This window comes from Octopus bimaculoides, chromosome 10 (assembly GCF_046866305.1).
Source record: "Octopus bimaculoides isolate indiv1 chromosome 10, ASM4686630v1, whole genome shotgun sequence".
Classification (NCBI taxonomy): Eukaryota; Metazoa; Mollusca; class Cephalopoda; order Octopoda; family Octopodidae; genus Octopus; species Octopus bimaculoides.
Genome location: NC_142937.1, coordinates 46,979,245 through 46,984,388, shown reverse-complemented (window position 1 = coordinate 46,984,388; position 5,144 = coordinate 46,979,245). Strand labels below are relative to the sequence as shown.

Genomic DNA, 5,144 nt, shown 5'->3' with positions numbered 1-5,144 from the left:
TTCTGCGGACTTTGAACGCAGCGGCAGACGTAATTCCGCTAAACATTTCGGCCGGCATGCTAACGATTCAGCCATCTCACCGCCTTAACTTGTCTATCTAAATCATGACTTGTGATAAAGCATTAAGTTTTTAGAATCATCTGCGTATCGATATGACTCTCAAATGTACAGCTATGATACACAAAATAGTAAATAGCTGTTACCTCCTGTTCGTCGTTCATAGTTCTATGTTATCTACTCAATGATCTCGTTGGAATAATCACTTTTACATTTTAAAGAGCATTTATAGATATAAGTAACGAAAATTTGGGGTCGATCTTGATGCCGATAAGGAAGCATTCATTGTTTTTACCAAGTGACTTTCAAGATAAGAATTGTGTAGAAGAGTGTGATGGCTTGATAGATTTGTTACAACGTCTAGGAAGAAATTTCTTTCGCATTTTGCTGATTTGTTTAGTTTTCAGTTTAAATCTTGCCGCGGTTAAGTTAGTCTGTTATCCGATCTAGTGCCAATTCCACGTTTTATGGAACCTTAACACCCCACTCACAACGCGCGAAATCAAATAGCTTTGAATAGCGGAGGCCACTGCAGTAGCTACAGGAAAGGTAGAAACCGAAGACAGCACATCTGTGAGTGAGAAGTCGGTGTGCGTTGGTGAACGACATGATACCAAACGACAGAACAGCTTTGCATAAGGTCCAGGAGGTTTAGGTAAATAATAATAGCAACATTTCAGATGTGGGAGTACTACTCCATTGCTGGTCATACGCAATTTTGTTCGTAACTGTTTGTGTTTGGGGTATATAAGGTGTCACTGCGGAGTAGCGTCTTTGACGGAGGAACATGTCGGGGGGTCATCCGCCTTGATCTCCACCTGGCACCCAACTTTCACCTATGGCTACAAGTAGCTGTTTACATACAACGGCAGCTACACTCCTAGTAAACCGCTCCGACTGGCTAAAGCAAATGAGGGTAGCGAATGGGTATGTAACTCTTGGTAACATAAGACTTGCCTACCTATGTATGTGAAAATTGGATCCGGTGGACTCTGCGAAAGAAACCTTCATGGATAAACAAAGAAGAAGGCAGCTGCAGTAACACATTGTACAGTGCAGAGAGCAAGATAAGGCAAGCAAAACATTTTGGTCATCTACTGCATCCGTCTCCATCTCCCATCGTTTTGTTTTGGTCTTGATACTGGACGAGAGAATAAACCTGGACCATTACATCCTACCTAGAAGTATATATCTTCGCTATCCAGGAACGTGAGATAGCTACTAAATACCTGATAAACAAGAGAGGCAAAGCTACCACAAAATTACATTGTGATAAAAACAAAGAAAAACGCCGGCTCTGCAATACAGTGTGGAAGATATCACCCACATCAACAGCAAATATAATGGGATCTTTTTAAAATACTGAATAGCTATGAGGGTCACCCGAGTAAAATAGGAATCAAAGGCGTCCACAAACAAAATGTGATTGAGAACTCCTGATTTAATTCATCGGAGGTAGGGGACAGCTTTACGTACGTTTTAGCATCACTTTAACCTTAACAATACTGCATAGTCCTTCTCGTCGTCGAAGCTAAGATAAACGTTGTTCGCTTTTTACTAAATATGAGAATATAACCATGAAATTATTTTTAATTTCTTGAAGTTATCTCCCCTTCGCATTCAGAGTTGCTCGCATTTTTCGCGAGGTTATTGTTTTCCTTCTCTTTCTCGCGAGAGAAATTTTAATGAATTAAGAATTCATTGTCTACGGCATTCAGTTCATCTCAACTGTCGTTCATATATATATATATACATGTATATGAGACTAAGAGGTGGGTGGGGGTGAGTGAATGGGGAGGAGGTATCGGCGTTAGAACTGTGTGGACTGGTCCCTATTTCATCGATCTCGACAGTTGAAAGACAAAATGTTGGAGAGAGAATTTTTTTTATTTTCTAAAAACGTATGAAAATAGAAAAGTTTTCTCTTGTTAATAATATAAACAAGTCACTCTTTTAATAGGCAGCATAATTTATGTAACTATGTTGTAAAAGTTCCTAATAATAAAAGAGTAAGTCAGTAAGGTTCTACCGAGACTCGAACTCGGATCGCTGGATTCAGAGTCCAGAGTGCTCACCATTACACCATAGAACCAACTTGTCTCGGCTGAGAAAAACAAAATATATAACAAAGGCTTGTCTAGTAGTTATACGCTTCTGTTACTATTGACTGAAAGAGATAAGACAAAATAACGAAAGAGAAGAAAGAGATAGATAGCTATAGAAACAGGCATAAAAAGAGACAGACAGATAGATACAGAGACTAAAATGATTGAAAGTATAAACAGAGATAATGTTTACATGTTCAACGAAGCCATTTACATATATATTTTTTTGTTTTGTTTCTATTTCTCTATCTTTCAGCAGTTCTTTTTCTTTCTCTCTTTCTCTCTTCTCTTTCTTTGTTTTCTTTTCTTCCACATTTTTCTTATTTCGTTCCCGTTATCTGTTTACCCTTTCCCACTAAATGTATTGTTATTGTTGTTGCTATTTTGCAGATCCGTGATCCAAAGCAATCCAATCGTGACTATCATTTATTCATACTTAGTGTTTCGAGGACAACACTATCCAATGAGATTTGGTTGCTATTTCTAGCATATCGAGCGACGACGATAGAACATCCCCGCTGGTTTGTAATTTTAAAATTTACAGCTTCAATGTTTTTAACATGCACGTTTATCGGAACTTTTAAATAATCCGCCATAGGCGTTGTCATGGTTGTGTAGTTAAGACGTTTGCTTTGCAACCACGTAGTCTCGGGTTCAGTCCCACTGTGCGGTACTTCGGACAAATGCTTTGTAAGTGAAATTGGCAACCGAAAACGCTTAGTGTGTGTGTGAGCGTGCGTGTGCGTGCGTGCGTGTGTGTGCGCATCTGTGTGTTTGTATCCACTCAGGTACCTTGACAACCGGTGTTGAGTTGTTTACGTCCCCGTAAATATATCGACATAATAAGTACCAGACTTTAAAACAAGTATTGACGCCGATTTCTTCGACTAAAATTTTTCAAGGCGGTGTTCCAGCATGGCCGCAGTCCAATGATTGAAACAAATAAAAGACAAAAGGTCGCATGCATACTTAAGTTTGCTAATTGTTTCGGATCTTTTTGGTCGTTAAGAAAACAAGTGTTGCCCGTCAAACCCAAAAGATCCATTGTTTCTACTCTGGCGAGCTGACAGAATCGTTACCGCACTGGGACAAAATGTTTACAGTTATTTCTTCTGGGTCTTTACGCTTTAAGTCCAAACACTGCCGAGGTCAACTTCACCTTTCAATAAGTACCAGTCAAGAACCGGGTCAATGTAAACGACAAACCACTCCCTCCCACTAAGACTGCTGTCCATATTTCTTCTCTAGCAACAACTTAGTATGTACTGCTCGATCAGGTACCCCAGTTCGAATTTTAGATGAGAAAATGTAGGAATTATTAGGTTATTGATGTTAATAGTGTCTTCGTATGATTTATATACTATTCTACAGAATATATTTATAGAGTTCGTCTAACACTATGCATAACCTTTAATAAATGTGAGTTTATAAGCAATGAGAGGGTATTCAGTTACAGTCGAAATTTCAACAGAGGAAACGTATCCGGCCTAACCCGGGTTTATTACTGAGATCGCATGAATTCAACATACGTTCGATGTTAGTTCAACATGCATCTACTGAAGCATTACATGGGCACATCGTCAGTGTGATATCTTGGGCCCGCACTGGGTGTTTTGAGTCTGTAGCGGGAATATTCAGCGATCCGTGATAAAATATCTAACCAATCACGACTTCTGTAACTGGCTCCAGCGACAATTTCATTTTTTCGCGCTTTTCACTCTGAGCCTATACAGCACTATAAATTCAGCATACCTTAGCTACTTGAGAGAGTATTGAGAGGCAGCAGAGACGAGACGACAGACAAACGGCGAACAGCTGCTGACCCGAGCTGACAACAACACATCGTAACAGGTCTGTCACCGTGCGTCATTCTATGTGGTTGATTGTTATTGCTGAGTTGGTGAACGAAAATATATTTCGTTGGCTGCGTTGCACATAAAGACGATTGTTGTTGGACATGTACAATTAACAACATTAATAATTACAGATTGAAAAAGAGATATTACTCTGAGAGTACAGAAAGCAATCTGTACAGCAACATACTGTTGGCTCAACATAAACGAAATCACTGAACTCTTTTCGTGGTGAAAGAGGTCCTTGATTGTCTGCCTTGGGACCGTCTGCGTAAATGTCTGGAACCTTCAAATGGCAAGAATGGAGGCGCATGTCGCTCAGCTGTCATCAACATTCTACAAAGAGTTTAGGCACCAAAATGGCTTTTTATAAGGTACAAGAACATTCTAGAAATTATATCATGCCACAACTTTATTCTGATTTGTTGCCTAATAAATTGATCATGTGAAATTCTTGGCCTCTGATCGGTTATCTAGCGGTTGGGGTTTCAAATCACCACTACAGGTCTAACAAAACATATTCTCATCCTAGGTGATCTGATCAAGCCTAAGCCTGTAACAAAGTGAGCTATCTGGACCCTTTCTAAGCAGCCTCTACGTTGTTCTTGATGGCCCTTTTGCTCATTTCTGAGATGCTTAAACTTCTAGGCCTTAACTGCTTTCAAGGATACCGGCAATTTTCCTTAGTACAGGAAATTTGATTAACTGGAAATTATTGCATCCGTACCATTCAGAAAATCGCGCCAATTATGCTTCATAAAAAATTGCCATATATATATATATATGTAACGGTAGGGTTATTGGAGACGGAAGGGTCACCATTTGTAACGGTATCGAAATGTTAATGTTTGTCGGAAGGTCACCAATGTAACGGTTGAAAGATGTTAAAGTCGGAGATTACCAATTGTAATGATAATTGTTAGTTTGTAGCGATGTGCTGCAGGATGCGCAAGATGAACAATTCACGAAGTTTTTAAGAAAATATTTATTTACCGTTACTTGCATAGTTGCCATACCACGACGGGTTGGCCAGTGTAATAGTATAAGAGTTTGTACGTAAAGCATGCAAGGTAAAGAATTTCGGCCTGTATCTGTATGTACACTTTCTCATAGTAGTATTTATATATAG

The 5,144-nt window shown here is 39.3% G+C and overlaps 1 non-coding gene across 1 annotated transcript; it reads right to left on the bottom strand.

Annotated features, from left to right (window-relative positions):
• Window positions 1-2,077: 2,077 nt before the first annotated feature.
• Window positions 2,078-2,149, bottom strand: Trnaq-cug (transfer RNA glutamine (anticodon CUG)). Its single transcript has one exon. It is a non-coding gene; the product is annotated as a tRNA-Gln (tRNA).
• Window positions 2,150-5,144: the final 2,995 nt, after the last annotated feature.